The 13,072-nt window shown below is 41.3% G+C and overlaps 1 pseudogene; it reads left to right on the top strand.

The window, feature by feature from the left end:
- The first annotated feature begins 917 nt into the window (after positions 1–917).
- LOC122104303 lies at positions 918–1,424 on the top strand (annotated as a pseudogene).
- The last annotated feature ends 11,648 nt before the right edge of the window (positions 1,425–13,072 follow it).

The raw sequence follows: 13,072 nt of genomic DNA, 5'->3' as shown, positions 1-13,072 counted from the left end.
CCATCTGACCTTAGGAAGGTCCCAGACCCTAAGATCACATCCAGAACCAGTGTGGCCACACTTCTTCCTGTCCCAGGCCTAGATAAGTCCTGGCCCAGGGGTGGGTCGCCCCTCCTTTCCTTTTCAGCCAAGCCTGTCCACCATGCATAGTGGGGGCAGCAGTTTGGTAAATAAGCTTCTTTTCCTGCCTGAACAGCGCCGGTGTTCTCTTCATCGGCTACCTAATGAAACCTACCTATTTAATATACCTTACAATGCCCAGGATGACTTTGAACCACGATCCTTAGATCTCAATCTCCTGAGTAGCTAGGATTACAGAAGTGAGCCTATGGCATGCCAGCTATATTGTATTTTAATAACAACAATTTCAGGGTTTGTGTGATTATGCATCAATGAGAAAGTAAAATACTATAGAAGGAATGTTTCACTCTGGAGCTGGGAGCATAGCTCAAGAAGTATAGTGCTTTCCTACTTTCCTAGTAAGGTTCTCTAGTTTCCATCCCCAGCAATGCAAAAAAAAAAAATAATAATGTTTCATTCTAAATCAAGAAAGATCTAAATCTATCTTAGATAGATATCTTACTGTAGATATTTCATATCCTTTCATAGTACATTGAAGTTTTGCATGGAGAGTCTTCCTCTTCCCTCTGTTTCCCTCAATACTTGTTTCTTTAGCCAGACACTGGCAGCTCACACCTGTAATCCTACCTATTCAGGGGCTGAGATCTAAGGATCTTACTTTAAAGCCAGCTCAGGCAGAAAAGTCTCACAGGTTGGCTTTCACCGCAAGATAGATAATATAGTTGACTAAAACCAATTGAGCATCTTGATCATCTCAATGTCCCATATTTATTCTCTCCTTCTCAATTTCAAAATAGAAGCCCTAGTATCTAAAGTTTCATTCCTGGACTCGGGCTCGGGCTGCTCAGCCTCTGCGTCTCCGCCGCCATGGCTAGTCAGTCGCAGGGGATTCAGCAGCTGCTGTAGGCCCAGAAGAGTGCGGCCGAGAAGGTGTCTGAGGCCCGCAAGTGAAAGAACTGAAGGCTGAAGCAGGCCAAAGAAGAAGCACAGGCTGAAATTGAACAGTACCGTCTGCAGAGGGAGAAAGAGTTCAAGGCCAAGGAAGCTGCGGCACTGGGATCCCATGGCAGTTGCAGCAATGAGGTGGAGAAGGAGACTAAGGAGAAGATGACCATCCTCCAGAACTACTTCCTGCAGAACAGGGAGGAAGTTCTAGAAAACCTCTTGGCTTTTGTGTGTGACATCCAGCCAGAAATCCATGAGAACTACCGCATAAATGGATAGGACGAGAGAAGCGCCTTTCCATGGGTTGGTGTGGTAGACACCCTCATGGACTGTGGAGGCTTAGCAAAGCTCCAGTTCTGTTCTGTGAGAGACATTAAATTATTTCTGTATTCAGAGTAGCCAGTCTAGCTTCTGTGTTTAAATTTAGTGTTTATCCAAAGGTTCATCTTTATACCTCTTATTTCTTAGGGATTTAATGAGTATATGTTGTCTGTTTTCCTATGCCTTTCAGTTCAAGCAATGTGTTAGTGTCACCTTTTTCCCTTAGATCTTAATAGGATAAAAACAAATTATAATTCTTTGAAGAAAGAAAGGGATTAAGTAATTTTTTTCCCTTATACTTTCTTAAAGGTCAGGGGCTTTATCTATGAAAAAGTAGTATGTAGTTATTTGTAACTTGTATAAAGCAGCAGCAAGTCTTAAAGCAGTCCATTCTGGCTAAATGTTAGAACATTGAATACTAATGTACTTTTTTGGGGCTGCTGTTTATTTTAATCAAAATGACTAGATGATAGGACTTAAGAATTTACTACATGTTACTTGGTGTACTGATAATCATTTAAGAGTAAAATCTTTGTCGTGTGAAAAAAATAAATAAATAAAGTTTCATTCCTTCCCCTGAAGGACTTTGACTAGATCTTTAGCCATCAGCTTAGATATCATCAATATGGGTTCAGTCGTTCTTACTACCTACTATTGGATCGGCTTCCCCTGTGTATTTACCTTTATATTAGTCACCACAGTGATTTCATCATTTTATTTCCCATTGGACAGTAAGGCCAAGAAGGAAAGGGACTGAGCACCCAGCTCAGTGCTTTACACAGAAATTGCCCCTCAATAAATGCATGTTTTATGACTAAAATTTTTAAAGCTTAATAATGTTTCTAAAGTGCTCAGAAGCTTTAAAAAAAAAAAAAAAAAGCATGTAGTTGCCAAAGTTGGCCCTTGGTATCCAAGCCTTGTGATTTATTGGAAAGGATGTATACATGTGTTGAACTCACACAAGTATGATGGAATAGACCAAACTTTTAATAGAGTTTGGTAAAACACCAGCGCTATATTACATCCTGAGCCAGCTGACAAGCCACAGGCTTCATCACACTATTATTAATGGTTTTATTTTACAGCTAGTATTTCACCATTCCCCCTTCGCAGAACTCATCAGAAGCACAGTCTCTGCACAGAGGCTTTGGATTTAAGCATTTCACCACCTGACGTCATCCATCTGAAGGGGAAAATGCACACCTACCCCATAAGGATGTTGGCCATTAATTAGGCAAATGGTGAGCTGTCTTCAATATGGAGGCGCATTTAAGTGAACGCGTGCTGTGTCTGTTCTAATTACACCTCAAGTGCGAGAAAAGTGGCTACGATTGCAGAGCTTTGTGGTGGCTTTGAACATAGTGCAACGCCTGTTGTCTCTAAACAGAGAGTATCAATAGGACGCATTAAAATGTCAGCACCTTTGCGGGGATTTTGTTCATTAAAACAGCTGCAAAAGAGTACTCTAAGTAACTGCAGACCAAGTTATAGACTCAGCATCTGAGCAAATAAGAGCCTCCAGAGAGTTCATGGAGTTGCAAGGGTGCAATGAACCAGGTTTGAAATGGTGGCTGATGTGGTAAGAGGGGCTCAGGGAGAAACTGAACTTGCCCAGAGCTCTACCGCCTAACGGGGCAGTAGATCAACTTGACACTTCCCGGCTTTAATTTACTTCCTCCTCGTTTTTATTTCGCGGCATTCCCAATTATGCAGCTGCCAGGAAAGGAAGCAATGGAATTTCAATATAGAAAAGACCAGGCCACTTCTTTGTGGACTAGACAGTTCTGCCCAAAGAGCCAGTGGGTCATGTCTTCTGCTGGCTAGATGCTTCCAGGACAGGTAAGCAAGCTCCAGCGAGGGCACCTCCCATGTTCTGACTTTGCTCTTGCCTTGGTGGGCACACAGTTTCTCAGCTGTCCCAGTTTGGTGGCTGGGGATGGGGGGTGTCGGGGCGGGGAGGGGGCAGGAATCATCAGTATTAAACCATTTTGTTTGGTAAATGTTTTCTTACTTACTGAAGAGTGTTCATTATTAATGACCAAAAAGGGAACTCCTGCCTCTTGTGGCAGAAGTTGATACATTTGCTTTGTATAATTACTATGTATAGTTAGCCATGTGGTCCTTCCGCTAAAATAAATTGCCTGCTTCCCATAAGAGTCTTTTTCAGTGTCACAGGAGAGCTAGAGGGAAGTTGGCCACAGAGACTAATCTCTTCAAGAATGCCATGGACAAAACCAGAAGCACAAGCAGATGGCAAGTTGGAGATGAATAGCGTTTTTTTTAATGGCTTCAAAATAGCTCTGTCTGTAAAGGGTTTTACGGAATGACAACACATAGACTGATTTAACTCATCTATTATTGCATGGTTAGAGCTTCTGAGAACTTACCCCTAGTTCCTTCTGTCAGAACACAAACTGATCTCATTTCAAAGGTGGCAGGGGGTGGAGAGGGGAGGAGGGATTTAGAACAATTGGAATTTAAAAATAAATAGGATAGCTAGGTAAGATGCAACCTGACCTACAAACAAGAGGCAGGTATTACAAGACAGGAGGCTCTTACAGTCTAATATTTAAAGTAATAATAGTAACTTTATGTTGAGATTTAACAGCAGAAGTTGAACTCTGAACTCCGAAGTAAAATAGACCCAAACTTTAGAAGGAAAGGTTATGACAAAGACAGCATACCTTGGTCTGTCTCCAATTAGTAAAAATTTACATTCTACTGATGACATTAGCCCTTTATCACCCAAGCAAGGGCTTTGGGAAGTGATGGAGGCTCTTTATATGCTAGTAGGAAAAAAAAAGAATAAGGTAGCCAGTGTTAAAACTAGTACCTTCTTACCTCTGATTTTCAATCTTTAAAAATGTCCAGAAAATAGCATATGTTCCATAAGAAGCAAATCTCAAAGAGCCCACTGGAGTAATGACTAGAAAGCTAGGAGGTAATTTGGTTTCAGGTTATTTCCTTGATTTTTTTCACTCATAGCTGGTGCCTTGCCACTCCAGCCACCCTTCTAGTTCTCCTTCAATTTTTCTTAGTCCAATCTGCAGTCCTGTAGTGTTTACAAACTTCTGCATGATGTTCAATGTATTGGAGTTATAGTAAGTTTTGTTTTATCATGTCTAGACCAGATCTTGGAGAGGACACAATAGCTCCTTGAGGCCCATGTGGGGTGAACAACCCTAGCTGGGATCCAGTGAGCAAAAGGCCAGAGGGAGCTGTGGGAAGGGCATCAGTATGCTCAAGATGAGTGGCAGAGTTGTCTTTCCTCCTTGATTGGCATTCCTGCACATTGGAGGCAAGGAAAAGTAGGGGAGACTATGGATGGAGGACAAACCACTGAGTAAGACACTGCCAGACTAGGATGTGATCCAGGGAGAGAGCAATTGTCTACCTTTGTGAGGCCTTAGATTTGATTCCTTGAATGGAAATGCAAGGAAAGAAGGAAGGAAGGAACGAAGGAGGAAGGAAGGGAGAGAGGGAGGAAGGGAAGGAGGGAGGGAGGAAAAGAGGGAGGAAGGGAGGGAGAAGGTTAAAGAAAAAAGAAAAATGAAGGAGGTAGGGAGGGAGAAGGAAGGAAATATGGAAAAGGAAGAAGGAAGGAAGGAAGGAAGGAAGGAAGGAAGGAAGGAAGGAAGGAAGGAAGGAAGGAAGGAAGGAAAGAAGGAAAAGAAAGATATTCTCTCAAGAAGCCAAAAAACAAAACCCAGACATCAGGACAGTTCCTCGGCTGGATGGAGATTGTCCTGTGAAAGCGGAGCAGAGGATTCTGTGGATGAGAGAGTTGGAACATTCAGGAAGGGGATGATGGGATGGTGAGAAGCAGAGGATATGGGGTTTAGGGGTCCAGGGCAGAGAGGGTCGCCCTTTGAGATTCCCCTTCTGTGGAACAAAGAAAGATTGCACAGAGAAGACTGGGGAATTTTGAAGGAGGAAGCCTTTTGCAACATAGAGGGTGGGGTGTGTGGAAGGCAGGACCTGGGTAGAGGGCTGTGAGGGCTGTTAGGAAAAAGTAGGAGGGCAAAGGCCGCCACGTGGCCTACGGCACCGTGCACAGGAGCACATTAGTCATCACCTAGAGACCACTGCCAGACATCCTTGGAGGGAAGATGACAGTGGCATCTCACAGGCCCTCTCTGGCCCTCATAGCTTACACCAAGGATGGGGCAACTGTTCTTAGGTTATGGCCTCCGAAACAAATGGCTAGAGACAGGAGAGAATGGCATAACCATGTCAAGTGGTTGCCACTTTGCAGATTGCTGCCTGGGCTGCCTCTCGAATATCTAACACACTTCTATTCAACTGTGAAGTCTCCAGTTTAAAAGCCTAGCTTCATGGCCCATGATACCTTCCTTCCAGGCAGAACTAGTTTTCCCTCTCACCACTCCCACTTGTACTTGGCCTTGCTGCCAGTTTTCTAAGCATTTAGCTTGCTCCATGTCCCACCGCCGCCATACTGTAAGTAAGCACCCTAGAGGCGGGGACTGTCTCTTCACCATTATGTGGAGGGATTGGCGTAGCCCAGACTCTGTAGTCCAGGTTTCCAACCAGCACAGAGCATTATAAATTGTCAGGAACTCCAGCCCACCTCAAAGGCTGCTCTGGATCTCACTTTCTTCATTCAGCTTTATTCTCAACTAAATGATCCAACAATTTTTTTTGTTTATTATCTTTAAGTAGTTGTAGAAAGGACCAACAATGGCTTTTCTCAGTCACAGTACAATGCAGCTGATTGTTTTCATATGCTGATTTGATATATCATTCATAATTTTAAATGAAGGTTTATTTATGGCTCATAAAGGAGCAAGTAATTTATAGAAATCACAGATCAGGAAAGATATATTCCCTTTGATTTGGAAATCCTTTGTGTTTATCACATCCTTAGGATAATTTGTGGCAGATAGACGATAGATAGATAACCATTCACATATGTGAACTCTAAGGAACTCAGAATGTGATCCTCAGTCTTGCAATATCCATAGCATGAAAGATTTGGGGAAATGCAGAATCTAAGACCTCAATCCAAACCTGAGTCCGAATCTGTGTATTAACAAGACCCCAGGTGATTCCTGTATACATGCAGAAGTGGCAAACACTGATGTCAGCCTTATGTAAGTAATTGGCTTTTGTGGGAGACAAAGAACAATAGTTCAAAAATTCTGATTTATCTATTCTGTTTCAGTTTTTTAAAAATGCCAGTCTTGACCTCCCACAAAATTTATGTCTCAATAGAGATCTTAAGCAAAAGTTTGAAAAACACCAATTCATTTGCTTTTCAGAGCGTGAAACATCGACTGTAAAGCCCCCAGGCCTCTTAAACCATGCCTAATGGCAGAAGACAGTGACGCATTGCCCTTGGCACTGTACATATAAGAAACTGACTTGATGAATGTTTGAAATTTGGTTTCAAATGTTTGTTTGATTTTTGAATTTGTATAAAAGAAGTTAACACAAATTTGACTTACAATATCTGCTTGCCCTGACCTAACTATCTTTTAAAGCGTAAAATTTTCGATAGTACTGTGATGAATACCTTTTATTTAGCATGCAGCAATTATATCTTAAGCTCACTTGGCTTTACTTGCTTGGCTTGTGTTCTTCCATTTGAACCATGACTCCAATCTGTGTAGCTTATTCACGTTCTAGCTTTCTCTCTAACTTACTCATACACATACCTCCCTTTCTTTCTCTAACACCTTTCTCTTGCTTTTTCTCCCTCTCTCTCTCTCTCATTCTCTCTCTCCCTCTCATTCTCTCTCCCTCTCTCTCTCCCTCCTCTCTCTCTCTTTCTCTCTCTCTCTCTCTCTCTCTCTCTCTCTCTCTCTCTCACACACACACACACACACACATACACACACATTTTTTTGCTGGAGTATTTTAAAGCAACTTCCAGACAACGTGTCTCCTCATAATTTGGTAGAATTCCTTTCTTTTTTATTCACATCTCAATGTCATTATTGCACCTAGTAAAATTCCAAACATTCTCACATCCTCTTACTCTTAGTCTTTAATTTTCTCTAGTCATTCCAAGAAATGTCTATTTTATGGCTGGATTGTGTGAGTCAATGCTTACATACGTCCACATGTCACATGAAGTTAATGTTCCTTTTAAGGGCATTCTCCTGCTCTCCTTTTTATATTTAATGCCATTTGTTTAGGAAAAAAAACTGAGCTATCTCCCTATTGCATGTCCTTTATTATGCTTGGCTGGCTGTAACCTCATGGTGTTCATTGAGCATTTCTTCCATCCTCCTTAACCTGATTAAGGGCCTGATTAGCATCAGATTTTAACTAGGAAGACAGTGTTGCACAGTGGATAGGTGGCCTTCTGCTTATGCATATGCAGTGTGCTCATTCCACTTGGGGGTCTTAAGGTTGTCCAATGGGCTCAAAAGCTGTCCATCACATTTCACCTAATAGAGGTGTTCGTTGGGCCCCAATGCCACTCAGGAAAACAAATGGTGATTTGTTTATTCTGTCAAACTAGCTATATTTTAAAAACTAACTTTCCATTGCCAGCTATTTTCTTCCTCTGAAACACCCTAAAGGAAAAACACTAAATTTATCAGTTTTCAGAACGAGTAGCTGAGGTAGTGGGAGATTGCATGACATTCCCAAAAATGCAAGCTACCAAAGATCAGAGCAAGGATTCAAATCTTGGTTGGACAGGATTTAGAACCTCCTGGTTTCCTTTTGTTTTTGTTTCTTTATATTTATAAATATATCAAGATGTTAATGTGATGGATTCATAAGTGGAAATTACATCTTAAGGAAAGTTATCCCTGATAACTGAGAAGTATCTCTCCACAATATGATTATCCCCTTCTACCTGTAATGATGCTGTTAATTAAAACAAAACAGAAGAGAGTGAGGATTGGTGGTGATGTGGAGAAACTGGAACTCTTGTAGACTACTGATGAAAATGCAAAATGGTACAGCCACTATTGGAAACAGTCTAAAGGCTCCTCATAACACTGAGAATTGAATGCCAGGCTATCCATCCATCTGACTACTACTACTTGAAATTGGGGTCTTGGTGAGATACAAAAAGTTCTCCGTTTACTACAGCATCATTTAGAATAGTCAAGGTAAGGTAATGACATAAATAACTATCATCAAATAAAGGGATCAAGAAAATGCAGGATATAAACGTAGTATAGGAAATCTAATGTATGGCATGGTAAATCAGGAAGAAACTCATGATTTGAAATAAACAAATCAGAGAAAGATAAATACTGCATGATATCCCTTATCAAAGTATCTAAAATAGTCAAACTCCTAAAGGAGTCTAGAATGGCATTTGCTGAGGTGTTGGGAAGAAAATGGAGAGTCACTCATTGGTGAATAGGAAATTTCAGTTATGCACGATGCATGAGTTATAAAGACCCACTGTACAACATTGTTTCTACAGATAGCAATACTCCACTGTGTTCTTTAAAATCTATTAAATTGTGTGTGTAAATATTTATTTATGGAAGAACCTAAGCTATTTTCCTATAGCATATCCTTTACTATACTTGTCTAGTTGTATCCTCATAGTGTCATTGACATAAAACATGAGATCTAGTCTCATACCACAGTGAAACTGTAAAAAGAAATGGAAAGGAATCTTTCTGTTATGTGAAGGGAAACTTGAGTGGAAGACTGAGTATAAAGAACTATTTTGTTTCCCATCCCACCTTGGAAAAGTATCAAGTACATTGTTACTGATGTTTATGAAACATCTGTGCTAATGAAGGTATCCTTATTATTGTTGTAAGCTGATGGCCTTTTCAGATGATATCTACTTAATTGATACTACGTCAACAAATCCTTTTCTAACAAAGAATTGTCTAGAGAAGTTGCTACCAGAATAAGCTTGAGAACCTGGTGCTGGTGACTCACGCCTGTAATCCTAGTTACACAGGAGGCTGAGATCTAAGGATCGCAGTGTGAAGCCAGCCCAGGCAGAAAAGTCCCCATGAAGGCTCTTATCTCCAATTAACCACTCAAAAACCAGAAGTGGCGCTGTGGCTCAAGTGATAGAGCACTAGCCTTGAGCACAAAGAGGCTCAGGAACAGTACCCAGGTCCTGAGTTCAAGGACCCCCCCACACACATACACACAGCAGAATACATTTGAGAGTTATCATCTAAATTCTAACATTTGAGAACAGAAGTTACAAAGGAGTATCTGCCATCTTACATCTAAAATCTCCTGGAGTGACTAGAGATAGTATATTAGAAAAGAGTTTGTGCAAGTCTTGATGAATTGATCAATCTACTGTAAGATGTTCACAAAAAGGTTCTATGTCACTGAATTAGAGTAGAGAGGCCATTGGCTATCATTTTCTAATCCTCCTTAGCTTCGCCAGGTTATTTGAGATTTGTGTGTGTGTGTGTGTGTGTGTGCTGGTACTGAGGCTTGAACTCAGGGCCTGGGCACTGTCCTGGAGCTTTTTTGCTCAAGGTTAGCCTTCTACCACTTGAGCTACAGCTGGAGATAAGAGTCTCACAGACTTTTCTGCCCAGGTTGGCTTTGAACCAAAATCCTCAGATCTCAGCCTCCTGATTAGCTAGAATTATAGGCGTGAGCCACCAGTGACTGGTTTGGGATGTTTTTAAAGGCAAGAAAGATGTGATGGAAGCACAGGAAGGAAAACAGAGACAACAGAGGTAAATGGTGATGCAAAAGATACTCAGTGTAACAGGAGATTCACAGTGGGAAAGACTGGTGGACATGGGTAGGTTATGAAACCAAAAGAACAATGTGGGGCAGGGGGAGAGAACCATGCTACTTTAGACCACACAAATACTGCCAGATGCAAATCTGCTTCCACAAGTTGGTTCTGATCCACATTTCCTAGTACATTTCCTGGTACTTCCTTGTGCATAGGATTCTGTGCCTCCATAGAAGCTAAGTCTTGGTGCATTGTTTGCTACTATAGTTCCAGCACTGATAACAGCATGCAGGGCTCAGCAGGAGGAGGAGCTAAATGTGTTTTTATTGAACAAATTTATAGATTTCCCCTACTTGTTCCAAGGTCAAACTCAATCCCCCCTTTATAGGAACTTATTGCCACTCCCTCTAATAACATCTTCTTTATAATTCTATTACAGTCCTTTAGTTTTTCTGTTTAATGCATAGGGTTCTTTGCTCAATCATTAGTGACTGGTAGCTTTTAATCAAAATGTAATCGGAGATTTCTTGCTGTGTGTGCCAGGCTCTGCCCCAGATGTAGTGAATCAGAGTCTAGAGTTCGAAGCAGGTGGTTCCCTGATGATTCAGGTGCACACCCAGGTCTGCAAAGCAACTGGGAGGGCTCATCTCCAACTGGGCTCCGAATTCACTGTGCTCCGTATAGTTGAAGTGAACTTGGTGATGGCCAAAGTAATGACTAGCGGGTTAATTTGAAATGCAGCCACCTTTACAGAGGAAACAATAGAAACCATTAAAGTGATCTGGGTTTCACAATAGGAAAATAGAACCCAAATTTAAAGACAAGCAAATTTCCCACAAAATGTATTCATATCCATCAACGATTTTAATAGAAATTTCATTGTTGTGAACATGTACAGAGAAAATTGTGTACAATGTAAGTATGTGCATCTTAATGAATTGTTTCAAAAACTCAGCCCAAAAGACAGCACATGCCATGGCCCAGAAAGCCCCTTCTAGCTCTTTCTTGTCACTATCTGCCTGTAGGAAGAGCTGGTAGCCTCATTCCTAATACTGTAGATTTGTTTTACTGTTTGCTCATCTTGATTTTGTGTGGGTGTGGGTGTGCTGGTCCTGGGGCTTGACTCAAAGTATGGGCACTGTCCTTGAGCTTTTTTGGCTTAAGGCTACAGCTCCACTTCTGTCTTTCTTTTTTCTTGGTGATTAATTAGAGATGAGAGTGTTATGGATTCTCCTCCTGGGCTAGCTTTGAACCATGATCCTCGATCTCAGCCTCCTGAATAGCTAGGATTACAGGTGTGAGCCCCCAGCATCCAGCTTTTATCTGTCTTTCTACTTGTCTATCTGTCCATCTGCATCCTGCTATAACTAATTCATCCTCACAGCTATGTAATATTCCACCATAGGAATATAGAACTTTGTTAACTCTCACTACTTTAGCTGGATATTTGGGTTGTTTTCAGTTTAGGACTATTATGAATAGATGTGTATTTCTTTTGGTGGACAGTCACATACCTTTCTGTTGGGTATTTAAAAGTGAAATTGCTGAGCAATAGAGTACACACATGTCTGAACAGTTTGAGTAAATACTGGCTCAATTTTTTATGTTTCTCTGTATTTGTGCCACCGTAATGCCTTCCCACACGGATGCTGCACTTGATCATGTGCCTGGCTCTCGCCGATGGGCCAATAGAAATCTGATGTGTGCAGAGCTCATACAAGTACTCGCTAGAGTTTGAATTCTCTTTTGCTTATCTTTGAGGATACATCAGGCTAGCCAACTGAAGGATGAGAGATCCATGCAGGAAAGCAGAACATCTTGGATGAAGTCAGTTTACTAACCAGCTCCTAGCCATCCTGCCAGCTATCCACAAGTATGACCAAGACAGCTGAAGTTAACTGAGCCTAAATCAGACCAGAAGAGTGGCCTGCCTGACTCTTAGGCTTGAAGGAAGTAAGAAATGGTTGTTTTTTTTGTTTTCAAGTCACTAAGTTTTGATGTAGTTCATAACACAGCAATCGCTGCCAGATCCAAAGGGCCAAAACTGTGGCCACAGGGCCACAGTTATTACCTTCACCAAAAATGCCTGGAGTTCACACTTGGCATGGATTAAACTACATGAAAACCAATATTTGCTCTTGCTTCATTTTAATCACTCTTGGGAGTGTGTGACAGTATCAAATGATGGGTTGAGTTTGTATTTTCATAATAGCTAATAATGGTGAGTACCCTTCCATATCTTTATTACCTGATGGCATATCCTCTTTGGTGAGGCAGCAGTTTATGATTTTTATCTGTTTTTCTATTGGATCAGGTTGTTTTAGCTACTGCTTTGCCAGAATGAATACATGCTGAAAAGATAGAACCCCTTCGTGGGAATGTTGGCGTAGGTGTCTTCTGTTCTCTAACTTTCATGGTACTGCTTAATGAACAAAAATTCTTCATTTCAGTTTAGTAATTTTAGTCTTTTCATCGTTTCCAGCACTTCTTTTCCTGCTCTAAGCCATGACACTATTTTCTCCTATAAGCTTTGTTATATTTCCTTACTTAGTAAAAATCAATATTCTACCTAGAATTGATTTTTCCCTTCCTTCCTTTCTTCCTTCTTTCTTTCCTTCCTTCCTTCTTTGGTAGCATGAGGGTTTGAACTCAGGGCCTCACATGCATCCTCAGGGTGCTTGCTTGCCTGGTGCTCTACCTTTTGAGCAATGTCTCCAGCTCTGCTTTTTGGGGTGCCAGTCCTGGAGCTTGAACTGAGGGCCTGGGCACTGTCCCTGAGCATCATTTTTTGCTCAACGCTAGCACTTTACAACTTGAGTCACTGCTCCACTTCTGAACTTTTTTTGGTAGTTCAATTAGAGATAAGAGTCTCACAGACTTTGCTGCTTCAATTGGCTTCAAACCATGATCCTCAGATCTCAAGCTCCTGAGTAGCTAAGATTACAGATGTGTACTACCAACACCTAACTCCAGACCTACTTTTTGCTGGTTATTTTAGAGATAGGGTCTCAAACCTTGATCCACCAGATCGCTGCTTCCTGAGTAGCTAGGATTGGAGATATAAGT

Source organism: Dipodomys spectabilis, unplaced genomic scaffold (genome assembly GCF_019054845.1).
Source record: "Dipodomys spectabilis isolate Male_0828 unplaced genomic scaffold, ASM1905484v1 ptg000024l, whole genome shotgun sequence".
NCBI lineage: Eukaryota > Metazoa > Chordata > Mammalia > Rodentia > Heteromyidae > Dipodomys > Dipodomys spectabilis.
This window is presented reverse-complemented; position numbering and strand designations above follow the sequence as displayed.